Source organism: Protopterus annectens, chromosome 1.part0, assembly GCF_019279795.1.
Source record: "Protopterus annectens isolate FY-2018-M chromosome 1.part0, PAN1.0, whole genome shotgun sequence".
Classification (NCBI taxonomy): Eukaryota; Metazoa; Chordata; order Ceratodontiformes; family Protopteridae; genus Protopterus; species Protopterus annectens.
The window spans coordinates 1051334001-1051348511 of NC_056725.1; the positions used below are offsets into that span (position 1 = coordinate 1051334001).

The 14511-nt window shown below is 44.1% G+C and overlaps 1 protein-coding gene across 1 annotated transcript in view; it reads right to left on the minus strand.

The window, feature by feature from the left end:
* The window catches only part of SMC6 (structural maintenance of chromosomes 6), a 1850548-nt gene that overhangs the window by 705528 nt on the left and 1130509 nt on the right, over positions 1 to 14511 (minus strand). The gene's annotated exons all lie outside the window — the stretch shown is intronic.

The following is a 14511-nucleotide window of genomic DNA, read 5'->3' on the forward strand; positions in this document are numbered from 1 at the left end:
GTCAGGCAGCCCTGCAGTCGGCCGGATTCCAAAGTCCGGGTCCGGCTTCGGCTGATGTCGCACTTCACCCGACGTCATCTCTGCTGGTCTCTGGGTATAAAGGCATCAGCCGACGCCATTTTCTTCAGTGTTTCTTGCCCCAGATGCCAGATGCCCTTCCTGGAAGGCTAATTTTTGGATAAATGCCAATGTTTCCAAAAGTATAGAAGGCAAACTCAGAAAATAAGCATGTATGTACATACATACAAACAAATACACCATAAAAGACTCCCCCCACTAGCTAGCTATTAGGAGGGTAAATACCCTAGGAGTACCACAGAGGGGCAGGAGGGAGGGTAATCCTGACTGCAGATGCTATCCAGTTCGGACATCTACATTTATGGTAGGTACAAAACTGTACTATGTCCTTCATGGATGCATCTGCAGTCATAACAACTGGGTAGAATACCATAGCCAACTAAGGGAGGAGGAAAAATTTAGATTATGGTGTGGTTAGGATCCCTTGCAGCACAGCAGTGGCAAACCCTGCTCGGGATCTGGAGTACATTGGTAAGTTATAATGCTTGGCAAATGTATGCACGGAGGTCCAAGTAGCCGCCTCAATAATGTCCTTGGTTGCCACACCTCGTAGGAAGGCTGTGGTAGTGGCTGTTGCCCTTGTAGAATGAGGCCTTATGTTCTGTGGAATTGGTTTTCCATGGAAGGAGTAACAGAACCGTATGCAATTTCCTATCCATTTGGAGATTGTCTGTTTGGAAATTGCTTTTCCTTCCCTTCCTGTTGCATAGGCTACAAAAGCTGGTCAGTTTTCTGCTACTTTTGTTCTGTCCAGGTAGTAGCGTAACTGTCTATGTACATCCAAGGAATGCAGCATTCTTTCCCCTCTGTTTTGTGGGTTGGGAAAGAAGGTAGGTAGGTGGATTGCCTGGTTTAAAGACACTCTGGATATCACCTTAGGCATAAACGTAGGATTAGTCCTCATGGACACTCTATCCTGGTGGAAGATTAGGAAGGGCTGTACTGCCATTAGGGCCTGAAGTTCAGAGACCCTCCTTGCTGAGGTTATTGCCAGTAGGAAAGCAGCTTTCCACGATAGATGCTGTAGGTCCGCTGTAGCTGCTGGTTCAAAAGGTGCGAGTGTTAATTTTTCTAGCACAAAGTTCAAATCCCAAGCTGGCAATGGTGGTTTCCTTGGAGGTTTTACATTCTTGATTCCTCTGAGGAACTGCCTGAGTAAAGGGTGTGAAAAGACAGGTGGATCAAAGCTGTATTCTGCTGAAATAGCTGATGCATGTATCTTGATGGAGGAATAGGACAGGCCTGTATGTAGAAGCTCTGCCAGATACTCCAGAATGTTAGCCATATCTATAATTGACACATCTTTTCCTCTTTCAGTGCTCCAAATGACAAACCTTTTCCATTTTCCTGCATAGTTCCTTCTTGTTGAAGGTCTGTGGGCTTCAAGGATAATGTCTTTAACCCTTTGGGAAAGTTCTGGGTTAGTTGCTGCTATGTGATGTTCCATGCAGTCAGTTGCAACGTTTTAGGTTTGGATGTATGATGCTGTAGTTGTTCTGAGTTAACATCAAAGGCATCAGGGGTATTGGCCACATGTTGTTCTGAGACATGCTCCTCAGTAATGGGTACCAGTGTTGTCTTGGCCAGTTTGGAGCTATCAGGGTTATCCTTGGACGTTCCTCCTTGATTTTTAGTAATACCTTGTGTATCAAGGGAAGAGGTGGAAATGCATATGCTGTTAGACCTTTCCAGCTGAAGGAGAGCGAATCCACTTTCCATGCAAGTGGGTGGAATGTCCTTGTGCAGAATTTTTTGAGTTGGTGATTGAGAGGGGAAGCGAATAGATCTATCTGTGGTCTTCCCATTTCTTTGAGATGGTCTTGAAGATGTCCGGGTGTAGCATCCATTCGTGGGCATCCGATGTGGTTCTGCTCAATATGTCTGCTAGAGTATTGTCCTTTCCGGTACAAATATTGCCTGTAACTGGATGTTGTAGCTGAGTGCTAGGTTCCAAAGCTCCAAAGTCATTCTGCATAGGGGGTATGAATGAGTGCCTCCCTGCTTGTTGATGTACCACATGACTGTGGTGTTGTCTGTCCTTATCATCAAAAGGCCCTCTTTGAGAAATGGTCTGAAATTTTGGATTGCCAGTTTTACTGCCAGCATTTCTTTTAGGTTGATGTGCAGGTGGAGTTGATCCTGCGTCCACAATCCTTGTACGCATTTGTCCAGCATGTGAGCCCCCCATCCTAGGTCTGAGGCGTCTGTTGTGATGGTCTGGCTTGCTTGATAGCTGTGAAAGGGTAGGCCTGGGTTTGACTGGCATGCTTGTGCCCACCATAGGAACTCCTGTTTTAGGCATGGGATTAGTGGAATTTCTGCTTCTAGGCTGTGCCTGTGTTGGGACCATAAATTCCTTAGGTACCACTGTAGTTTTCTCATATGTAGTCTGGCATGTGGAACCAAGATTATGCATGATGCCATGTAGCCCAAGGCCTGCAGGACTTTTCTTGCTGTTAACTTGTTCTGTTTTGTTAGAGCCAAGAAGTAAAGAGGGAGTTCTTTTTGTTTTTCTGCGGTTAGGAATGCCATTTGTTTTACAGTGTCCAATTCCGCCCAGGAATGTCCTTGTTTGGGATGGTATCAGCCTTGACTTTTGTAAATTGACTGTGTATCCCAGTGCTTGTAGCAAGTAAATGACCCTTTGTAAATCTGTTGTCAGCTTGCTTTTGTTGTCCCCTTGTAGCAGGCAGTCGTCCAGGTATGGATAAATTTGGATTCCTGCAGTCTGCAGTGGGCGATTACTGATGCCAGGCATTTTGTGAATACTCTGGGCAGTAGATAAGCCAAAGGGCAATGCTGAGAATTGATAATGCTCTGATCCTGCAAGAAATCTGAGGTATCTTCTGCAAATTGGTCGAATGGGGACGTGCAGGTATGCCTCCTTGAGATCTAGAGTTACCAGCCAACACTCCTTGCCCAGCATGGGAAGAAGTTGCTGTAGGGTCAGCATTTTGAATTTTGGGACAATGATGTATGTATTTAAGGTGGACAGGTCGAGAATAGGTCTCCAACTTTTTTCCTTTCTTGGAACTAGGAAAAGTCTGGAGTAAAATCCTTTGCCTTGTTCTGTTATTGGCACTCTTTCCACAGCTCTCATCTTTGCTAATTGCATTATCTGTTGTAGAGCTTCTGTTTTTTGATTTGGAGGCAGGTTTGGCGTTCCTCTTTTGACTGGTAATGTGTGAAAGTGGAACCGGTAACCTTGGTCTATGGTTTGCAAAATCCACTTGTCTTTTGTGATGTAGTGCCAGTTTTTCGAAAACAAGGTTAATTTTCCGCCTAATGGAGCTGCTATTTGTTCCCTGGTAGGCGGATGTAGAGTTAAGTCACTGTGATTGTGCTGTTGTAGTGGTAGTGGCTGAGTCTGTGCCTCTGTTATTACCTTGCCACTGTCGTCCTCTGTAGGCACCTCCTCTGGATTGGTTTCTGCCTCTGGAACGTCTATTCCTGCCCCTTTGGGATCTTGTGGAGTCAGGAAAGGACCAATTTTTGGCAGGCCAGTTCCTGCTAAACCTTGGGGCCTGAACCTGCAAGAAATCTTTAACCGTTTGAACAGATTTTGCCTTTTCTTCCATTTTCTTCATTACCTGCTGGGCAGGTGTACCAAACAAACTGGTCTTATCCATAGGAGCATCTAATAACTTAGCTTTAACATGATCCGGTAAGACTTGTTCCTTCAGCCATGCATGTCTTCTTATCACTGTGCCAGTCATGGCTGATCTAAATGAAGCCTCCAGTGCATCATAGCCACATTTTAAGGAATGGTTACTAACCTGTTGTATGTTATTTACCATTTCTAATACATATTTCTTATCTATAGAGTCATCAGAGGATAGTTTTTAGTTAACTGATCAAGCATAAACTCTTGGTATTGTATCATGTGAAACTGACAGTTTAAAGCTCTAGCTGAGAGAGTAGCTGAGGTATAAACTTTTTGCCCCATCTGTCTAAAGACCTGGCTTCCCTTTCAGAAGGAATAGGGTTTTGCTGTGGTCGAGGCTACTGCCTTAGGCCCCTGGGATATAGTTTCGGGTCTGCAAGTGGGGCCTTGTAAAGGTGATGATGTGTCTGGTACCCTGTAAAATCTGTCTGGTTTGGCAGGGGCTGGAGGTAAGGAATCTGGTGCAGAGCAGACATCATTAAAGGCATCGTCCACAACAGAGAGGACAGGAGGTATAGCTAAGGGCCTGTGTTGTGGAAGGTGCAGAAAAGTCCTAAGTCTTTTCTGGAATCTGAGAAATCCTGTTGCTGCCATTGGAATTGTTCTCGCATGGCATGTAAGGTTTCCCCAAAGGAGAATTCCTCTGGTGGAGAAGCAGCTGGAATGGATTCTTCAGCATCTGAGTCTTCATAATTGGAGAAAGGAGCCTCTGGCTGGTCAGTAATATCTGAGTCATCCGCAGAATCATCAGAGGACACAGGCTCGGGGGGCTCTGCCCTAGGTCTCTTCTCTGGGGTTGAGAGGCCCTGTCTGGGTGAGATTGAGATCCCCTGATTAAGGATATTAAATCTTCTGCCAGAGTAAGCATTTGTGAACTAGAAGTAGGCCTGGTTGAGGGGTTTAACAGGCACTGATTTAGTAGACTTGGCTGCTTTAGCCCTGGCAAAGGCCTTAATGGACATGGCTGCAGGAGGCCTAGCAGCACCACGTGCTGGGGTAGAGACATCCAAAGGGATGGTGTCTGATAATTCACTAGAAGCCACTGTAGTAGGTAAAATTTCAGAGGCCGATTCAAGTAAGGTAGCAGGAACCTCAGAAGTAGTCAAAGATTCAGCTGTGCTTTGATCAGTTTTCTCGGTTTCGCCGAAACCGAGACACTCGCGGTTTGCTTCACCATGGTTTCGCCGAAACCGTGGACCGCGAGTGTCGGTCTTTTCTTTGCGTTTCTTAACAATTTGGGTAGTCGGAGGATCCGACGGCATAATGTACGCAAATTCTGAACCGAAAAACTGTTCAGCAAACTCCGACCGACGCCTAAGCGTTCGTCGGTTGAAGGAAGCACAGGCCGAACAGGCTGCTACGTCGTGGTCTGGGCCTAAACAAGGCAAACAGTAAGAGTGGAAATCTTTATGAGGTATTTGTTTCCCACAAGTTAAACAGTTATTGACTTTTTCTGACATCGGCTGAGGCAAGAAAGAGTCCCCAACGGGGTACTTAGCTTTTAGAAGTCTTCGAAGTAGTATTCGGTAGTAGAAATCTCTGGATCCGACCGACCGGCACTTGCGAACAGCTTCTGCTTCGGGCGCCACGCGGCAAGAAAGACTGGAGAAAATGGCGTCGGCTGATGCCTTTATACCCAGAGACCAGCAGAGATGACGTCGGGTGAAGTGCGACATCAGCCGAAGCCGGACCCGGACTTTGGAATCCGGCCGACTGCAGGGCTGCCTGACGACAGGACAACCCAGTTGTTATGACTGCAGATGCATCCATGAAGGACATCCATATATGATTAGAAAATGGAAATCAAAATCTGCATTTGAAGTACAGAATATTGTAAGAGAGATAAAATAACTGGAAGTGGGATCTTTAGAAAAGGGAAGGAGAAATTTACATATAAATAAATGGAATTTATGGGTAAGTACCATAACAGTGGATGTCCTACTGATCACTGTTGCAGGATTTATCACAGATGGGCTGCCATCACTGACATCTGACCGGGATACCAAAGCTTTACCTTCCTGAGGGCATACGGTACAATGTATGACCTCATCTTGTGTGCATTGGGTTATAAACGATGGGAGAACACACAAGACCCTCAGACTATCTCCAAGGCAGAGGCCTGAAGACAACAGAGAAGTTAGAACAAGTAGGAAACTCCCCCAAGAAAGCAAGTGTGCATTGTGTGTGAACCAAAAGCAAGAGAAAAGAGCAGAAGGGGGGAGGGAATACTGCAAAAGTTATCAGTAGGACAGCTACTGTTATGTTAAGTTTTTACACAACTGTATTATCCCCTAACTGAAATCACTGTTGCAGTATTCATCACAGATGGGCGATTCCCAGAGCTCAACAGAGAGACGGGGGAGTAGCTGGATACAGTGAAGAGAAGGAACTGTCCTGGAAAGCAGAAAACACTGATCTAGCAAAGGCCATCCTAGACCTGGAGAAGGCATCAATCTTATGGTGCTTGGTGAAAGTGTGCACAGAGGAGCAAGTGGCCACCTCCAAGATGGACATGGCATCCACCCTTTCTGGAAGGCACCAGAAAAGGCAACACCCAAGAGGAATGTGCTTTAGGACAGGAAGACATGGACATGCCATGCAGTAATTAGCAAAAGGAAGTAGCCTTGGATATCCAGGATGCAATGATTTGTTTTGAGACAGGTTGGTCTAGCTTTGCCTCCATGAAAGAAACAAAGAGCTGGTCAGATTTTCAGATAGTCTTAATTTTGTCCAAATAGAACCTCAGCTGCCCGCGAATGTCAAAGGAATGTAAGACTCTTCCCCACCTGTTTTGAGGATTGAGGAAGAAAGCAGGCAGGTGAATGGCTTGATTGAGGGATAGCTCATTCACAACCTTAGACATGAAAGAAGGATTGGTCCTAACCATTACCCTGTCCTTGTGGAAGATAAGGAAGGGCGGAGTAGCCATGAGTGCCTGGAGTTTTAAACTCTGCAAGCAGAGGTTAAAGCCATTAGGAGAACAGTTTCCATGTGCAGAATTTTAAGATAGCAGAAGCAGATGGTTCAAAATTGGGTAAAGTTTTTCCAGAACAAAATTAAGATCCTACGCTGGAATAATCAGTTTCCTTGGAGGCTTAAGGTGTAGGATTCATTTCTGGAAGAACTTTACCTCTGTCCTGGACATAAGAGAAAGGTCCAGAGGTAAAGCACTGATGGCTTGAAAATGTGCTTTAATCAATAAGTAAGCCAACCCAGACTGCAGAAGCTCCCAGAGATATTGGAGCACAGCAGGAATCTTAGATAAGTGTGGTTCCAGTTTGTGCTTGTGGCACCAAATGGGTAAAATTTTCCATTTGGCTATGTACGATTTCATGTTTCCTGTAAAACCTACATCACCTCCTCTGAAAATAAGTGCCTTTTAGGGATCAGAACATCATCATCCACAGAGTTAGACTGATAACCTAGGTTAGGGTGTAGAAATAGACCCTTCTGATGGGTGACTGGGTCTGGTTGTACTGGAATATTTTAGTGGTTTCCCATTGATAGGTGAAGAGGATGGGAAACCAGTGTTGTCCTGACCAGAAGCCAGGAGCAGCAGTTTTGGGAGTGTCCTTTTGCATTTTTAGGAAGAACGTTATAGTAAGTGGCAGTGGAGGGTAAGCATATTGCAACCTCCTTGTCCACTGGAAGGAGAAAGTGTCCATCTTCCAAGCCCAAAGAGCTGGAGTGCTGGTATAGAACAGAGGGAGCTGGAGATGCAAACAGGTCTATCTGCGGAATGCCCCAGAGGTGTATAATTGCTTTGAAGACTTGTGTGTTCAGGGTCCATTCATGGAGATCCATGAAGTCTCTGCTTAGAATCTGCTAACAAAGTCACCACTGAAGGAAAGCAGGCTGCTGTGAGGGTCATGTTAAACTGAGTGGTCACCTGCCAAACCTTCTGAGCCAACCTGCACAAGGGATATGACCTTCTGCCTCCTTTGTTTATGTACCACATCACTGTGGAATTGTCCATGTACACTAGGAGTGTCTGGTTTCCAAAGGTGTGAAAAAATCTGCAGTGCCTGCAGAAAGGCCCTCATTTCTGTCAGGTTGATGTGTTCCCTTTAGAGACAGGGTGGTGATTTCCCTTGTACTTTGTGGAAGCCCATCCAGGCCCCAAGCCCTGAGGCATCAGTGTGAAGACTTTGGTTGGGAAAGTCCTGGGTTAAGAGACACCTGCTTTTTCCACCCGAAAAATTCCTTGATGCAGGACAATAGACTGATCAGGGCATCCAAGGGATGGGAGTGTTGGGTCTACAATGATTTCAGGTACCACTGAATTTTTCTCATATGTAGCCTAGCCAGTGGGATCATTGGGATGGACACAGCCAAGAATCCCAGGGCCCTGAGGATGTCCTTTGCAGTGCAGTGAGTCAGCAAGAAGAGGGTTTGGAAAAAAAAAAAACTTAGCAGACTTTGGACTTTTTCCTGAGGAAGGGAGGCCTGCATTATGCTTGTGTTTAGCCTGGAACCCAGGAAGACTAAGTCCTGAGTGGGAGTGAGATAAGATTTCTAGAAGGTGATGGTGAATCCTATGTTGGTTAAGAGCCAAACAGTGAAATGTGAGTGTCTGAGGAGGGTGTCTGTGGATAGGGCCTCTATCAACAGGTTGTCCAGGTCAAAGAAAATTTGATTTCCCTGAGTTCATAGGTTCATAGGTGTGTACTAGGCTAATGACAAGTGTGACAGAATGCTACCACAGGTGGTAGGCACTTTGTGAAAACTCTTGGGGCAGTAGAAAGACTAAAGGGCAATGCAGTAAACAGAAAATGAGAAGAGCCAGAGAAGGACCTGAAGAATCTCCTTCAGGGCAGACAGAGGGGATATGAAGATAGGCATCCTTGAGTTCTAAGTACAGTAGAGATGCCTGAGGCAGAAGGAAATGAAGAAGGGTGTGTACCAAAAGCATTTTGAAGGTAGACACATTCAGGAAGGTATTTAGCAGGAAGAGGTCTAGAATGGGCCTCCATTGCCCTCCTTCCTTTGAACAAGGCAAATCCTTGAACAGAAACCTTTTCCTATAAAGGATGTAGGTACTACTTCTATGGTGCCCTGTGCCACGATCAAGTGAAGCTTGCTGGGTGGAGGACTGGAAATCTCCTTCATGGAAGGAATGCTTTCCCAAGACATGGCGTAGCCTTCTTTGATGATAGTCAGATCCCAAATGTCCGTTTTTACTGCCTTCCACAACTTTTTGGTAGAGGGGTGAGGAGATGAATGGAGAGTGTAGGGGGAAGGTGAGGACAGTCACAAGTTTTTTCCCCCAAAGGGAGGGCTCCCTGAAGAGGAGTTCCTTTATGATTTGCCTGAAAATATTTTCCTAGTTGCTTTTCTATGTTTGTGTGAGGGTCTAGAGTCTCTCTTAACGAAGGGAGTGGATTTGGATGGGTGGTTTCTATGGTATCTAGGAATTGTAGAGAGAAGAATCCATGGTCTTGCAGAGTTTTGAAAAGATCGGCAGCTTGTGGTCCAAACAAGAGGTCATTGACAAAGGGTGAATCCAAGAGTTTGGATTTGAAGTCCACAGGGATGGGCTGGCCCCAGAGCCATGCATACTATCTGATCACTTAGCCAGTGGCACCAGCCACTGCCCATACATGTCACGCACAGTGGCTCTTTGGCCCTCTTCAAAAGGAACCTTAATGATTGGATGGGAGATAGGAAATTCACCCAGGGGATCATGTCCGTCGCCCTGCTAGACAGAGGTCCAGGGAAGTAAATATTGTGGGAAGAAACAGCCAGGGAATTGTTATGGCTAAGGCTTGTATAGGCCCTAGGGCCGATAGCCCAGTACCAACCTATGAACCTAGACATAACATCTGCTGTATCACAACAACATTTGATGCTGTGTCAGCCTACCTGTGTAGCTTGGGACAGAAGGGTTTGCATCTGCTGTTTAGAAACTGCTGTTTGAGGTTCTGACATGATCGTCTGCAGAGACTAATGCAGAAAGCAAGTATTTAGCCATTTGTGTTTGGTAATTACTAGCTCTGAATGACCTCCTTTTGGTGGCAGAAAGTTGCGACTGTCCTCATTCTTACCCCACCTATCCATGGCCTTGCTGTCTGTCTGAGGAGAGGGAATTAGCAGTGGGAAGAAATTTGGATGGCTTATCCAAAAAGAACACAGCTGCAGGGTCAGCCATTGGGTTTTTATACAGGTATTTAAGTTCATCAGGAACCTTATAAAACCTGTCCAGTCTTTTAGGAACAGGTGGTTGAGAGGCAGGCGTTAAAGAAGAAGAAGAAAAATGGAAAGCATCAAGATAAGCTTAGAGGACTGGGGGAACTGGCGAAAGAGCGAGAGTACCCATCTCCTGAAGGCTGCTGTATCTCTTTTGTACCTCTTAGATTTGCCTTGACTGACAATGTGTCTCATCATGTTCTGAAAGTTTTCTCCAAAGGAAGCCTCTTTCAGGTGAGAGTCTGGCGAAAGGGAGTTCCCTTTGCCTGGGGAAACTTGCTTAGGAGAGTAGAGCTGTGAAAAGTAATCCAAAGAATTATCACAGCCTGGTTCAGGATCCTCTATAGAGGAGGAAGAATCCAAGGCTTGCTTTTCTGGTGTATCTTAAGATAGCCGGGTCACAAAAGAATGTGGCTTCAAGGCTATGATTGCTTTAAATTAGCTCTGGGAGAAGACCATTCACACCTTTTTCCATGGAAGGAGTAGGGGACATCAGAAGTTTTTTTTTTGTTTGTTTCTTCTTTTTTTGGAGTGATGTCTGCCTGCACAAGCCTTGGAGGATTAAAGCCTTGTCTCATTTTAATAAGCATACCTGGAACATAATCCCAATACAAGGATCTGAGGGATTCCATGCAGGCCCTCTGACATAAGATGTAGTTTCTCTGAGGCATCCATTATCTGCAAGGCCTCAGGGACCATACCAGCCTTGAAACGGGTCTCTGTGGCAGGAAAGAGAGGTAATTAAACATACCATGGGTTCGACCACCTCAGTGGGTACATCTAGCATGTAAGTTGGACTGGGCATCATCTCGGGGTCTCGAGTTTTTTCTTAGGGGGAGGGGGTGACTTCAGGGCCCTGAAAGTCTGCCATCTTATTCTAGGCTAGGTGTTTCAACTGCTGTGTTTCAAGAAAAGTATTCAGTGAGGAAAGTCTCAATGTAAGGGCCTTTGGTAAAAACAACAGTCAAATGGAACAGGAGTTGTACTCTGATAAGGGCCTAGACAAAAAAAACACATTTAGTATGCAAGTCCTTGTACAGAATCTACCTACTGCACTTGTGCTTATAGCCCTCCTAGCTGACATCTAATAATTTTAAACCACAGCTCTAAGAAGTAAGACGAGGAAGGTTCCCCAACAGGACACTTATCTAACAACGATTAGCGAAGCCAAAGGTACAAACAACCAATCATGGATCAGTCTGAAAGATGCACGACCTGCGTTTGGGCTTGCAGCGAGACAGTCGGAGGATCTCGTGTGTTATAAGAATGAATACCACAACAGTGACTTCATTTAGGACATCAATACATGCTGAATAATGTTCCGGAGGAGTGAAGAATATGGGAACGTAGGAACTGAGCAATTTAAGTAATGTTGGACTGAATAAAAAATGTTAATATGGTTTGTTTTCTACTAATGTGTGCGTGTCTATGTCTTAAGTGATAATAAAGTTGTTAAAAAACATGTTTTATTAAAATAAAAAATAAGGTTAAACCTTCTGACAAAGCCAATTCAAAAACCCATTTAACCATACTGAGGCCTGATTAACTATACAGCCACATCTGTTATTCAAATCACTTCTTTTTACCCCATGTGCTACTAAAGACACAGGAATACCACAGCAGTCACTTACTGTGTTCAAGGAATAAGTGACACTGCCACAGTAGTCACATTTACTTGTGAATGTCACATGAGCTTCATCTACAGACATTGCCCTTTTAACCTGATATATCTGGTCTGCTTGCTTTCTCTGACTCCCTACCCGAGAGGATAATTCTGATTTCAGTTTTTTAGTGCTAACTTTTTAAAGTGTTAATACTTTCAGTACCAGAAGGGATTTTTCTTGTGCATCTCAATGTACAATGCCCATTTCCCAGTTAACAAAAGTGTAAGAGTTAGGGTCATCTGTTCTGGTAACACCTTTACCAGGATCTCCAGAACCTTTTCCTTCAATGACAAGTGGTCCTCACAAAGTAAGCACCTTCACTTGCTTCTAAACTTCTCCCTCAACATATCCAGCGTCTCAATTAGGAAACAAAGAATATCTGTAAATGTAAATGGAATAAACATTCTGCAAACATATCTAAGTGAATATCCTGAATTAGGGTTACCACCTGTCCCACTTTGCGAGGGACAGTCCCCCTTTGGGCAGTTGTGTCCTGCAAAAATAATTGAAAAATGGCAAATGTCCTGAGATTTTATGACAAAATGATTTCCTATATTTCATGTAATAGTTGCATAAAACAGTTATTCTGTATCTGAAACACCTAAATGTTGTAAGAAACAGAATAAGTAATTAAAATGCTACAAGAATAAGCTTTTATTTAGGCAAAAAAGTGAAGTTCTGTCCTTTGTACTGGCCGTAGGTATGTTTCACGATGCAAAATCTGACGTTTGTACCAAAAATGTCCCACTTTAGGCATTTGAAAAGGTGGCAACCCTATCCTGAATTGGCTTAAACCTTGTAGAATAACACTGCAAATAAAAAATTAAGAAAAAAAGACAATTTTCCTCATTCAGTCCAATATTAAACTGTTGGTCAACTTCTACACTGAGTAGCAGCTTAATTTCACCTCTCGGATAAGATAGCCAGTGAACTTGTATTTTTGGGTACATTTCTGGATGCCATCAAAAAAAAAAAATCAGAAAATCTGAAAGAAAATATATCACAAAAGGTGAGGATCAAACACTGACTGAGAAGAATTCTGCAGCTGTTCAACAAAAAGCAGTGCGGGCTCTAGCTTTGGTGCAAGACATGACTTCCAGTAATGTAGAGGAAAAAAATAAGTCAAATATACTCAGAGCTGATAAAAAAAAATACACAAAACACTGAAGGAGTACATCATCTCAAATAACAGGCTGGAAAAATGGAAGAAGCTTTAAACAGACATTCAGATGAGGTGATAAACCTGCAAAAATCAGAGGTCAAAATGAAAAAAAGCTGTTGGAATATGGGACTGCTCAAGAACAGATGTTTCAAAAATAATACAGTTAGAGGACAGAGCATGTAGGGAAAAATCTGAGATTTCTGCTGTACCAGAAAAGCTGGAAGGAACAGACATCACTTTTATGAAAGCACAAGCAAGCAAATGGACTGGAATTACACAGCATGAGTTGTTACTTGAAAGGGCACATTGTGTGCATGCTCCAAATCTGGTCATGAGAAAGCAACCTAGACCTTTAACAGTAAAGATGCAATCTTACCAACAGAAATATTTGATTCTTTCAAAACTGTGGCAGAAGGACAAAGTACTAAAAGTAGAAGACAATACAGTGTTTATAGAAAATGAGTACTCCCTGTACACCAGGCAGACGAGGAGTAAATTAATTCCAGTAATCAGTGAAGATCGACAAACAGGGATGAGATTAAAGCTGCTGCATCCAGCAATATTTAGAATATTCTTTCCTGGAGGGACAATTTTTTTATTGCAAACCATGCTAAGGAGGAAATGCAAATGTCTGTCCAACACAAATTGAGCTATTAAAGGGACAGTCTCTGTTTTTTTTTTTTTAGTCAGCCTTTGTTTACATTTCAGGTTTGCCTTTCTGAGCATGCTCACCTTTGGCTGCGTGGGGGTGGGGGGGTGGGTGGCGTGAAGAGCGCCTGAAGGAAGTTTCAAAGATGGTAGCTAAATGCCATCTCAAATTGCAGTTGCTCTGACAACAACCCTCCCTGAGGGGCCATTCATTAGTTTAATCTGTGCATTTTATCCATTGAGGAAAGTAACCTTTCAGGCATTTTATGACTTGACTGCTGTTGCTACTCTAGAAAACACATCAGTAATGGGAAGCTTTCAAAACACTGGTAAAAGTACAGTTTTGTACCTACCATAAATGTAGATGTTCGAGTGTAAACACTGCTGCAGTCATTACACTTGGGTTATCCTGCCGTCAGGCAGTCCCGCAGTTGACCAGAGTTCCAAAGTCTTGGTCCGGCATTGGTTGCTGTTGCCTCCTCCCTGACGTCAATGCGACATGGGTATATAAGATGCAGCCAACGCCATTTTCTTCAGTTTTTCTTGCCCCAGATGTCAGGTGCCCCCAAATAGGTAGGCAATACAAATTGCTAGTAAAAAATGCAAAAGAAAAGCAAACAACCATTTTTAGTTACTAGCAAATACTCCCCATAGGTAATAAAGGGTAGATGCCCTAGGTAAATAAAAGAAAGTACGAGGGGAAGGAGGGAGGGTAACCTGGACTGCAGCAGTGTTTACACTCGAACATCTACATTTATGGTAGGTACAAAACTGTACTATGTTCATCGTGTTACACTGCTGCAGTCATTACACTTGGGTGGCATCCCAAAGCTGAGGTAGGGAGGCTGGATCTATAAGGCATTAGGGGTGGCTATAAGGCCCTGCAGTACAGCAGTGGCGAATCCAGCTCTGGATTTGGAGTATAAAGGCAAATGGTAATGTTTGGTGAAGGTATGCACATAACTCCATGTTGCTGCTTCCAAAATATCCTTGGTAGGTACTCCTCTGAGGTAGGCAGTTGACGTGGCTGTTGCCCTGGTGGAGTGAGATCTAATGCTGCTAGGTACAGACTTCCCATGGTGGGTATAGCAGAAACGTATACAGTGCCC